The 13763-nt window shown below is 41.4% G+C and overlaps 1 protein-coding gene across 5 annotated transcripts in view; it reads right to left on the bottom strand.

Annotated features, from left to right (window-relative positions):
* Positions 1–13763, bottom strand: part of akap9 (A kinase (PRKA) anchor protein 9) — a 119466-nt gene that overhangs the window by 63649 nt on the left and 42054 nt on the right. The window lies entirely within an intron of this gene.

The raw sequence follows: 13763 nt of genomic DNA, 5'->3' as shown, positions 1-13763 counted from the left end.
AAATGGTGCACTACTGTGTAAAAGCTCCAGGCTGTGTGTTGTGTATAGAAACCACACAAATGTAAGGGAATTATGGGTAATAATCGATATATTTTCATGTCAGTAATTGAATATCCTCGTCGCTCGTCTTTATACACGTACATACATATAGATATTAGATATTAGAATATGGATATAAAATAATGCACAACGTTGCAAAATGATTCAGAGAAGCCATGTGGGTTTAATACGGATTCTACAGTTCCATATCTGGCAACCCGGATCACAGAGGCACGCACAGGCTTTGAAGACGTCAGAGGGGCTGAAACACAGTCCAGCACAAATCCACAGAAAACGCATCGAATTTCGGCTCTTTTTACCCCCTTTGTTGATTATTTTCTCAGCTGTGCTGTCAGCTCAGGGTTTTCCGCTCTAACTGCGTGATGAGTTACAGATTTAGCACGTTGAACGTGACCCGAATCACAAACGATTTGATGCAAAGCACCAGTGTGAGAGAAGAGAAAGACGTAACGCAGCACTGAACCGGTTAATCCAGCCAATTAAAACTGAATTTCTGGAATTCTGGGCACAACACGAAAAGCATCTAACAATTTTATAAGCTAGACAGACGGTACACGACGGCGTCTACACGTTAGCTAGTGTCTATTTGTTTATTGTTTCCAGTGTCACTGGCTGCCACACAACCACCACCACCATGCTAGAGACGCTCTACATGACCAGTTATCACTATCATTATCCAGTTTAGTCGTAGCCAGTTCCTCTTTCTCTACTGGAGACCCTGATGGCGTACGGAGGGTATATATTCTCCTGACACGCCCTTCCTCCGACCCCTTCTTATCCCGCCGTACTTCGGTGGATCGACGCGTGAGAAGCTCCACGTTCTTCCACTTCTGTACAGGCGCCTCGGCCTACTAACCAGGGTCCTTACGCAGCCTCGAAGACCCCGCCCACTTTTTTAGTCCCGTCCTTTCCCGCCCAGCAGACCAGCGGTCGATTTTGTCCGCTGCAGGATGCTGGAGTTTCTTGGTTTTAAATTGTGGTTAGAAGAGGCGTCCTGATACTTTTGACCGGTGAGGGATTATCAGAGCCGTGTTATCTGCAGGAGCCGTACGCTTCCTCCTCGCAGGACCTTGATCACATGATTACATGTTTATAGTCGTGCTGTAAAACCTCCGGAGGCTCCCTCACACGGGGCAAAGGTCACGGACCGGCCGGCGCTCTATCAGAAGTGTACGGCGTTCCAATCGTCCAGTTTACGATTTAGAGCTTTAGCTCCTTCTGATGGGCTGTTGAGGTTCCTTCAGGCGTTTGTTGGGACTAATAACCTTCAGTAATGGTTTATATGCTCTATTTAGGGGAGGGGAGGAGCTGTGATCTCAAGTGGGAAGAGCAAGCCCCCTGTGCACGACCTCTAACTAAACTGGGAAGGGAGGGTTGCAGACTAGCACACACTTCCTCCAACACAAGCTAAACCACTGGATGCTGCTTTATTTTTGACTATCAGACTATCCTATGAAGTATCTGCACCTACAGAGGACCACACCACTCAACAACAACCTCACAACAGGGGGCACCAACAAGGAAACAAAGACAAAAACAAAAGAAGACATTGAGAAAATGATGAATTCTAAAATGTGAGGTCATCTGTCCGTGAGTGTGAATGTCCACAAAGAAAGAATGAAAGCAGTGGGGCTGATTTAGGGTTGACCTACAGAGTCTCGGCACCTACAGAGGACCACGTTACTCAACAACAACCTCGCATCAAGGGACACCAACAAGGAAACCAATGCTGACCAAGAGAAACATCAAATAATTGCAAAAGAAATCACTGAGAAGAACGTGAGGTCATCTGTCCGTGAGTGTGAACATCCAAAAAGAAAGCATGAAAGCGTTGAGGCTGATTTAAGATTTATCTATGGAGTCTTGGCACTCAACAACCTCACAACAAGGGACACAGACAAGGAAACATCCAATTATTGCAAAAAATAACTAAATAAAAAACCCTCATTGAGAACGCGATAAATTCTAAAATGTGAGGTCATCTGTCCGTGAGTGTCAATGCCCAAAAAGAAAGAATGAAAGCGGCGGGACTGATTTAAGGTTGACCTACAGTCCACACCACTGGCTGCAGCGTCTCTAGTGCTCAGTAGGAGTCACTGTTGCAGCACAGAGGTGGTTAAACCCTGACGGCGCCCCTAATGGAAAGGTTGTCGGGTTGATTTTCATGCTAGGCATCGTCGGCGTGATTCGAGCGCCACCGTCTCCGCCAAGGTTCGATGTGTAGAATATAAATACTGTAAAGGTTCTACAGGAACACTACATCACCATAAAAATATTGTAGGAATATAAAACACCTCACTTTATTGATCCCTAAAGCTTAACCACAGCGAGAGTCATTACTGGCTAAATAAGTGTGACTTTATAGGGTGAACAGGGAACAGTGAAGTTCTTCAAGGGCTCAAAAACAACTTAGAACGAGGGAAACATCAGAGGGAACGATGAGTTCCACCCTAGAGAAGAACGTGAGGTCATCTGTCCGTGACAGGAGTGAAAGCACTGGGGCTAGTTTAAAGGTTGATCTATGGAGTCCTGGCACTCAACAACAACCCACAACAAGGGACACTGACAAGAGCAACATCAAATAAATTAAAAAAAGACATAGAATTCTAAAATGTGAGGTCATCTGTCCATGAGTGTGAAGATCCAAAAAGAAAGAATGAAAGCAGTGGGGTCGATTTAAGGTTGACCTACAGAGTCTCTGCACCTATAGAGGACCACACCACGTAGAGGCTCCAGCGTCTCTAGTGCTTAGCAGGAGTCACAGTTGTGTAAGTGAGGAGGTTAAACCCTAACACCGCCCCTAATCGAAAGGTTGTTGGGTTGATTACCATGCTAGGCGTCATCGGGGTGATTCGAGCACCACCGTCTCACACGTTTGGCTAAGTGAGATGAGATGAAACAATCGACTGCCAACAGCACTGTACCTACTGAACATACTGTGAAGCATGGTGGTGGTAGCGCTACCCTAAAAAACCCTACACTGAAACCAGAAAACCCTGAAGTCCCCAAGCTATTAAACCCCGTCAAAAATATGTGGACTATATTCATCAGTTCGTCTGATCGATCGACTGCCAACAGCATTTTGCCTACTGTGAAGCATGGTGGTGGTAGCGCTACCCTAAAGAACCCTACACTGAAACCAGAAAACCCTAAAGAAAGAGATTTGATGTGTAGAATATGCACACATCGTAAAGTTTCTACAGGAACACATCTACAGGAGTTCCAGCAGCTTAATATCTGTAATATCAGACCCAAGGACTCCCTGGAACCACAGCGAGAGTCAATACTGGCTAAATAAGTGTGACCTTGTAGAGTGAACAGGCTCAAAAAACAACTCAAAACGAGGGAAACATCAGAGGGAACGATGGCTTCCACTCTAGAGAAGAACGTGAGGTCATCTGTCCATGAGTGTGAACCTCCAACAAGAAATAATGAAGGTTCAGGAGGAGTCGAAGGTTCGAATCCCATTCTCTCATTATGGAAAGTGTTTAGTGAGCAAGTATCTTCTCATAAAGGTGCTACATGGTGCTGTGGAAAAGTATGTGCCCCCTTCTGCCAGTGATAGAAGTTCCGTATTTATATGCAAATAATATTTAAATTAGCTGGAGGATCTAAAGCATCTAAATGTGACAGGAGAAGTTGGGATGGGAACCCGGAGTCCGGAACCCTGCACCGTGTCCGGGACTGACCGGTTTCTTCTCCTCCCTGGACCAGCTGTTTACCCTCGTCTCGTATCTTCCCATCTAATAAAAACATCTCCAGCTCTGGCTCCGTGCTTAAGTCAATGTTTACAGAGAACGTGTCATGGGCGAACCACGCCCGACCACACCAAAACCCTCAGAGAGACGGGCACTGCTTGTGCTGGCCGGGACGTCTTTCCTAAGCTTTCCTAGCCACTGTATGGTCGACCTAACATCCCTATCTGGCGCCCCCTAATGGACAATGGGTTCTTCTTCAGAGTCTGGTCTACACACGGCTCATTTGGAGTCGCTACGTTCGCTCTGTATGCTAAAAGCCCCGGAGGAGGAACTCTGGATGGACCAGAAGGTGCTGGAAGGTTCCTCAAAGACCTCCTGGAAGGTCAACCACAGCTGAGGTCCATGGTGTCTACATCCATGTGAAAGGGGTTTAAAGATTTCTGCAGCCGTACATTCTCAGGGTCAAAGATATATGGACGCCAGCGTAGATGATTGATGTGATGGTGCAGGACGTTCTATAATCAAGTCATTTAACTTTGTGGCTCGTTCTTCTAATTCCACATCACTGGTTACGACCGATTACGTCTCTGTGCCCACATATAGGGGGGTTAGTTGGACCACACCCACTAGATCTGGCCACGAACTTTAAGACAGGAGAGTCTAGGAAACTCTTTAAACATCTCAGAAAACACACACCAGTTCATCTGAACTATCAACTGCCGTCAATATGAAGGACGTGGAACAGTGGTCTCCTCGCTAACCGTCACCTTGTGCTACTTATGTACCTACTGTGAAGCATGGTGGTGGTAGCACTACGCTCAAAAATAAGAAATAAAACCCTGAATTCTCCAAGCTTGAACCTTAAACCCCGTCATAAATATGTGGACTACAGTGAAAACATCTCAAAAACACACACATCGGGTCCAAAGTACATCTAAGTAATTAATTGCCAACAGCACTGTACAGACTGTAAAGCATGGTGGTGGTAGCACTACGCTAAAAACCCTACACTTAAAAACAGAAAACCCTAAAAGTCTCCAAGCTTGAACCTTAAACCCTGTCAAAATTATGTGGACTACAGTGAAAACATCTCAGAAAACACACATCAGTTCATCTGAACAATCAAATGCCTGTCAACAGGAAGTACGTGGAACAGTGATCTCCCACTTGTAACACCCAAGTGTACCTCCTGTGAAGTATGGTGGTGGTAGCACTATGCTGACCCTAAGTGTAAACCTACACTAAAAAAGGAAAACTATAAAATTCTCTAGAACCTTAAACCCTGTCAAAAATATGTGGACATCTAAACAATGAACTGCCAACAGCACTGTACCTACTGTGAAGCATGGTGGTGGTAGCACTACCATAAAAACCCTAAACTAAAAACAGAAAACCCTAAAGGAACCTTAAATCCTGTCAAAAAATATGTGGACTAAACTGGAAACATCTCAGTAAACACACAACAGTTCATCTGAACAATCAAATGCCTGTCAACAGAAAGTACGTGGAACAGTGGTCTCCCAAGTGTTACACCCAAGTGTACCTACTGTGAAGCATGGTGGTGGTAGCACTATGCTCAGGTGCTAACCCTAAGTGTAACCCTACACTAAAAAAGGAAAACCCTAAAATTCTCTAAGCTTGAACCTTGAACCCTGTCAAAAATATGTGGACATCTGAACAAATCAACTGCCAACAGTACTGTACCTACTGTGAAGCATGGTGGAGGTAGCACTATGCTCAAAAATAAAAATTAAAACCCTAAATTCTTGAACCTAAGATTGAACCTTAAACCCTGTCAAAAATATGTGGACTACACTAAAAAAAATTTTCTAAAATCCCCCAAACTTCAACCCTGTCAAAAATATGTGGACATCTGAACAATCGACTGCCAACAGCATTGTGCCAACTGTGAAGCATGGTGGTGGTAGCACTACACTCAAAAACCCTACACTAAATCCAGAAAACCTTAAAAGTCTCTAAATTGGAACCGTTAACCCTGTCAAAAAATATGTGGACTATAGTGAAAACTATCTCAGAAACACGCACATCAGGTCCAGAGTACATCTGACCAATCAACACCCAACAGCACTGTACCTACTGTGAAGCATGGTGGTGGTAGCACTACCCTAAAAACCTACACTAAAAACAGAAAACCCTTAAAAGTCTCCAAGCCAGAACCTTAAACCCTGTCAAAAATATGTGGACTATAGTGAAAACATCTCAGAAAACACACATCAGGTCCAGAGTACATCTAAACAATCGACTGTCAACAGCACTGTACCTACTGTGAAGCATGGTGGTGGTAGCACTACACTCAAAAATAAAGAAATAAAACCTTAAAATTCTCCAAGCTTGAAACCCTGTCAAAAATATGTGGACTATAGTCATCAGTTCATCTGAACAATCAGTTGCCAACAGTATTGAACCTCCTGTGAAGCATGGTGGTGGTAGCACTACGCTCAAAAATAAGAAATAAGACCCTGAATTCTCCACGCTTGAACCTGAAACCCTGTCCGAAGTACGTGGACGGTACTGGAAGTTTAGAGACTGGTTGAACCGGACCGGTTGTGGGGTGGAGTCGCCCCCGGAGACAGTACTCACGCTGTAGGGGGGCGTGGGAAGCGAGATCTTGGTGAGGATGCGCAGCAGGTGACCCTGCGTGTGGCGCCTCAGGTGGGTGATGTGGGTCTTCACCATCACGGCGTTCCTCTCGCTCAGGCGCTCGGCCAGAGGGAACGGGCGGGGCAGGGGGATCCGCGACTCCACCTCGTACATGTCCACCCCGCCGTCGCCGTCGCCCTCGGCCCAGGCCACGTCCACCTCGCGCGAGGTGCAGAAGGGCCAGTACGACTCCATCACGCCTCCGTGTGTCCTCACGCCGGCTCTACGGGGACGGAGTGGTCATGACGGGGCTGAGAGACGGTCACCACGGAGAGAGCAAACAGACCACGTTAATCCGGACCAGATTAATCCATCCAGGCGTGTGCAGGGGTTCCAGCGCAGGTCTGCGACTTCATCCTCCCAGGTTCGGTCCTCACAAGTTTCCCTTCCTTCCTACTTATTTATTTATTTAATATTATTAAAGCTTTATTTATATCCCTGATGTCGATTTCTCCTGGTTATTTCTCCTCTCTGGTTCCACCTCGTCCCCGGTCACTCCTCCGTTCCTCAGGTGGACGTTTATAATCCACCGGATGGTTGTTATTTCGCGTCTCGCTCGCTCTGTTGGATCTCAGGTGGAGGTGAGACGAGTCCTGGACGAATCCACTTCAGCTTTCAGCGCTTCCTTCCCTCTGGAACTCATTACCAACGATCCCAGTGCTGCCGGGGCAACCACCACCTCCGATCGTCACCGCGGGGGGCGCGTCGTCGCTCATTAACCCCACACACACACACACACACACACACACACACACTTTTAAACACCGAACACACACACACACGGCGTGAGATCTGTCCGGTCCGTCCTCACTCCTCGCGCTTTCTTCCTGGTTTTGCGTTCGTGTGTGTACAGGTTACACATCACACAGGGCGGGAATACCTGCCCGACAGCATGTGGGCGTGTCCGCGTACACACACACACACACACACACACACACACACACACACACACACACGCCCTGCCCTGCTCCAGCAGGTCGGAATCATGTTGCACCCGATTCAGGTTAAATATGTACCAAGCTGCAGCCATGTTAGCGTTTTAGCACTGATAGCATCAGCGCATTAGCATTTTCTTTAACGACTTTACGTACACACACCTCACAGTGTCTCTGTTTACACACACGGTGTGGCCCCGTCATTAACACAGAATATTACAAAGAACTTATTAGAAAGAAATGTTACGATAAAACGCTTTCAAGATAAAAATAATTGAGATGAAAGCACGACTCAATCAAGCAAGAAATGATAAATAACAATTAATTTGATCAATTAAATTGAGGTAAAGATTTAATAATACATGTTTAGAATAAAGAAAACAATAATAATAATGATAATTATTAATATATCTTTATATTGTTACACTGTTAATTATTATTAATAATATTTTATATATATTATAAAAATAATACATTATTATTATGTATTATTATTATTATTATTATTTTATTAATTATTATTATTGTTGTTATTTTATTATTATTATTAATATTATATTACTATTATTAATTATTATAATATTACTTTTATTATTATTATTATTATTGTAATTATTATTATGATTAATTATCATATTACTTTTATTATTGTTATTTTATTATTATTATTATTATTATTATTATCATATTACTTGTATTATTATTATTATTTTTATTAATTATTATTATTATTATTGTTAAATTACTTGTATTATTATTTTATTATTTTGTATTATTATTATTGTTTATTATAAAAGTTGTTTATTATAAAGGTTGTCATGTTTTTCTGGTTGTAAACAAGTTTACTGTTAGCTCAGCTCGTTCACCTTTCACCTCTTATCAACAAGGCATTTCCACTGCCGCTCACTGGATGTTGTTTGGATCGACTGTGTATCATTGTGAGCCGAACACAGTAGAGAAGTTCTTGTACTGTTTGTATCAAAGCTCAACAATCTTAAAGTTTAAATGAAATTTATTCCGTAACTCTGGTGAATTTTATCTGTGATATCGCTCACCACCACGAATCCCATCAAAATAAAGTTCAGAATTTCATGCAATTAACTCCAACACCTGTTTAAACTCTAAAAGTCCAGATTCAGAAACAAATCACTTTACACTAATCAATGTTCCACAACGTTCCACTTTTGGTTCAAGTACCATTATATCTCTTTTCTTAAGAACATTGTGCACATCCAAATAAAACCAATAATCCAACCTTAACCACCAAATGAGGGTAAAGGGGGCAGGAAACTGGTCCAGATTATAATTTTGGGGTCTCCACTCCACTATTTTTCCTAAAAGTCAAGACAATAAGGACGTTCCAATAACATCACACGCTTCATTAACATCCTGAGAACTGCTGAGTAAAGCAAGAACGTTCCATTAACATTGATAGACAGACAGACAGACAGACAGACAGACAGATAGATACAGTGGGGTAAAAAAGTATTTAGTCAGCCACTGATTGTGCAGGTTCTCCTACTTAGAAAGATGAGAGAGGTCTGTAATTTTCATCATAGCTACACTTCAACTATGAGAGACAAAATGAGAAAAAAAATCCAGGAAATCACATTGTAGGATTTTTAAAGAATTTATTTGTAAATTATGGTGGAAAATAAGTATTTGGTCAATAACAAAGTTCAACTCAATACTTTGTAACATAACCTTTGTTGGCAATGACAGAGGTGAAACGTTTCCTGTAAGTCTTCACCAGGTCTGCACACACTGTAGCTGGTATTTTGGCCCATTCCTCCATGCAGATCTCCTCTAGAGCAGTGATGTTTTGGGGCTGTCGCTGGGCAACACGGACTCCACAAATGTTCTATGGGGTTGAGGTCTGGAGACTGGCTAGGCCACTCCAGGACCTTGAAATGCTTTTTACGGAGCCACTCCTTCGTCGCCCGAGCGGTGTGTTTGGGATCATCGTCATGCTGGAAGACCCAGCCACGTTCCATCTTCAATGCTCTCACTGATGGAAGGAGGTTTTGGCTTAAAATCTCACGATACATGGCCCCGTTCATTCTTCCCTTAACACGGATCAGTCGTCCTGTCCCCTTTGCAGAAAAACAGCCCCAAAGCATGATGTTTCCACCCCCATGCTTCACAGTAGGTATGGTGTTCTTGGGTTCTTCTTCTTCCTCCAAACACCACGAGTTGAGTTCTTACCAAAAAGAACTATTTTTCAATATTCTCCCAATCCTCTTCTGGATCATCCATATGCTCTCTGGCAAACTTCAGACGGGCCTGGACATGTACTGGCTTAAGCAGGGGGACACGCCTGGCACTGCAGGATTTGAGTCCCTCTCGGCGTAGTGTGTTACTGATGGTAGCCTTTGTTACTTTGGTCCCAGCTCTCTGCAGGTCATTCATCAGGTCCCTCCGTGTAGTTCTGGGATTTTTGCTCACCGTTCTCATGATCATTTTGACCCCACGGGATGAGATCTTGACCCCAAGGGAGATTATCAATGGTCTTGTATGTCTTCCATTTTCTTACAATTGCTCCCACAGTTGATTTATTCACACCAACCTGCTTGCCTATTGTAGATTCACTCTTCCCAGCCTGGTGCAGGTCTACAATTTTCTTCCTGGTGTCCTTCGACAGCTCTTTGGTCTTGGCCATGGTTGAGTTTGGAGTCTGACTGTTTGAGGCTGTGGACAGGTGTCTTTTATACAGATAACGAGGTCAAACAGGTGCCATTAATACAGGTAACGAGTGGAGGACAGAAGAGCTTCTTAAAGAAGAAGTTACAGGTCTGTGAGAGCCAGAAATCTTGCATGTTTGTTATTGACCAAATACTTATTTTCCACCATAATTTACAAATAATGTGACAATGTGATTTCCTGGATTTTTTTTTCTCATTTTGTCTCTCATAGTTGAAGTGTAGCTATGATGAAAATTACAGACCTTTCTCATCTTTCTAAGTAGGAGAACCTGCACAATCAGTGGCTGACTAAATACTTTTTTACCCCACTGTAGATAGACAGACCATAAACACATAGATAGACAGATAAATAGGTAGACAGACAGACAGACAGACAGGCAGACAGACAGACAATAATAATTGCTGCATTTTAGCTTCTGTGTTCCTTTCTATGACGTGGTTAACACTTGAGGAAGGTTACTCATGACAATACACTGTTAAATCAGAGTTTTTAGAAGGTAAACGCTCCACCAGAAGCTTTAAGAAGCAGCGCTGTAGACGATGGATGAAATAAAACCCCAACACAGTGAGACTAAATGTAAAAACAAGGTAAAAACGCAGTCCTGGGTTTAGTTTGTGGTGTTTTACAGGTTATTCAGTGAAGAAACAGCGAGTGGTTTGAATATTTAAAACACACGGACTCACACACACAAACTTCTGCTTCTTCACGGCTAATCTGAGACACGCCCATTAGGTAAGAATGTAAAACACACTCGGCCTGCCGAGCACACAGGCTTCATGCAAATCCCCCTGTAACCACGGCAACGAGTCACGGACTCCGCCCGCTGCACGCCCACGTCCAAGAGGAATCCAAAAATAACCCACCGGTCAAAAGTAACAGGACACTGGTGTGGTAAACACGTCCACTATGAGCTAACACAGGCCGACAGTGAGCGGTGGATCCCAGACAGTGTTCAGGTGGTTTGCAGGTTATTACCAGTCGGTTAGGTCTGTTCATAATGGTCAAAGCTAAAGGACCAACAATACACTAACTTACATTTAGAATTGTTTGCTAAGTGCTGTGGTTCCTTACGGCTGATATGATTATGTTGGCTAACAGGCTAGGTAAATAAGCCAGCTAGCAACCAACAAATACTTACGTTTATTCGATAGATGTCTTCAAACATACATAAAGCTATAAGAATGACGTTTTTGCTAGGGTACTGAGAAATTACAAAGCAATATAAGACTAGCGCTATGCTACATTTCTGAATAAAGACTCTGTACAGCTAAATCTACACTAATTAGACCTCATCTGATCACAGCACATGTGTCCACTGTCTCTCGGTCCACCTGAGATGAGCTTGGGCCCAGAGAACTCTGTGGTAATTCTGTATAGGATTGATGTACGACTCTCTCTGTGTGTGTAATAGAGATTAGCATGATGGTTTCACATGCAGTGCTGAGATATGTAACGTTAGTACACAACGGTAGATAACGTTGTGGTATAATACTGGAATATAACCTTGGTATATATTGTTAATATATAACGTTTGTATATAATGTTGGTATAAAAAAGTATATAACATTGATGTATAACATTGATATGTAATGTTTATATAATGTGGGTATATAATGTTTATATAATGTGGGTATATAATGTGGGTATATAATGTTTATATAATGTGGGTATATAATGTTTATATAATGCTGGTATATAATATTTATATATAATGTTTATATAATGTGGGTATATAATGTTTATATATAATGTTTATATAATGTGGGTATATAATGCTGGTATATAATGTTGGGTTATAATGTATATGGCATTGGTGTTTAACATTGATATATATATATATATAATGTTGGTATATAATGTTGGTATATAATATTAATACATAATGTTTGTATATAATGTTGGTATATAACGTTGGTATATAACGTTGGTATATAAAGGTCGTATAAAATGTTTGCATATAATTTTGGTATATAATGTTGATATGTAATGGTTATATATAACGTTGATATACAGTATAATGTTGGTATATACAGGTCATACTTGTATATAATAATTGATTGATTGATTACTTTATTGATCCCGGAAGGGAAATTGCGGAATAGAGTATATGTCGGTATAAAACATTGATATATAATGTTGGTATAAAACATTGATATATAATGTTGGTATAAAACATTGATATATAATGTTGGGATATAACGTTGATATATAATGTATATAACGTTGATATATAATAATGGTATATAACATTGAAATATAATGTTGGTATAAAACGTTGATATATAATGTTGGTATATAACGTTGATATATAATGTTGGTATAAAACCTTGATATATAATGTTGTATATAACCTTGATATATAATGTTGTATATAACGTTGATATATAATGTTGTATATAACGTTGATATATATAATGTTGGTATAAAACGTTGATATATAATGTTGGTATATAACGTTGATATATAATGTTGGTATAAAATGTTGATATATAATGTTGGTATATAACATTGATATATATAATGTTGGTATAAAACGTTGATATATAATGTTGGTATAAAACGTTGATATATAATGTTGGTATATAACATTGATATATAATGTTGGTATAAAATGTTGATATATAATGTTGGTATATAACATTGATATATATAATGTTGGTATAAAACGTTGATATATAATGTTGGTATATAACGTTGATATATAATGTTGGTAATAAAACGTTGATATATAATGTTGGTATAAAATGTTGCAATATAATGTTGGTATGTTATACGTTTAAAACATACATATATAAAAAGTTATTTAGCTAATGGCTACAAACAAACAACTAGGCTACAGTCTCAGCGTGCATACCACCGGAAACGGAAAACCCAGGTGAGTGTGGCTATGCTACTGGGAACCTGAAGCTATACAATGTAGGTATATAATGTAGGTATATAATGTAGGTATATAATGTTGGTATATAACGTTAGTATATATTGTTGTATATAATGTATTTGTATAATGTCGACATATAATGTAGGTATATAATGTCGGTATGTAATGTAGGTATATAATATCATTTTATAATGTCGGTATATAATGTTGTTATATAACATTGGAATATAACGTTCATATATAATATTTATATAAAAAGGTTGTATATAACGTTTGTATATGTTAAGAGGGGTTTGGAATTGGAACCACGATGCGAACACAACCACAGAGACAGGAGCAGGGTTTAAGTGATTTATTAAGAATAATAGTCCAGAAAGAGAACCAGGGAACGAGGGTGAAGGCGAGGGTACGAGTGGCTACGCTTGGGGGTAGGAGGCTGACAGGAACCGCAGGTGGCAGGTGGATGAGAGATCCAGGGACCAGGCAGGGAAGGCAGGAACACAGGAACAGAGAGCCGGCGAGGGATCCAGGTACCAGGCAGAGAAGGCAGGAACACAGGAACAGAGAGCCGGCGAGGGATCCAGGAACCAGGCAGAGAAGTCAGGAACACAGGAACAGATAGCAGGCGCAAGGGAAACCAGACAGTGTGCATAGCAAACAACAACTGACAATCTGGTCCTGACTGAGAGGAAGGCATGGGCTTATAACCAGGAGGCTGATGAGAAGGTAATTAGGGCCAGGTGAGTCAAATTAGGCAGGGGAGAGATCTATTGGCTGGAATGGGAGGAGAAGTACCTTCAGCCACCGCTAGATGTCACCAAAACCACC

The sequence above is a fragment of the Trichomycterus rosablanca genome, chromosome 1 (genome assembly GCF_030014385.1).
Source record: "Trichomycterus rosablanca isolate fTriRos1 chromosome 1, fTriRos1.hap1, whole genome shotgun sequence".
NCBI lineage: Eukaryota > Metazoa > Chordata > Actinopteri > Siluriformes > Trichomycteridae > Trichomycterus > Trichomycterus rosablanca.
This window is presented reverse-complemented; position numbering and strand designations above follow the sequence as displayed.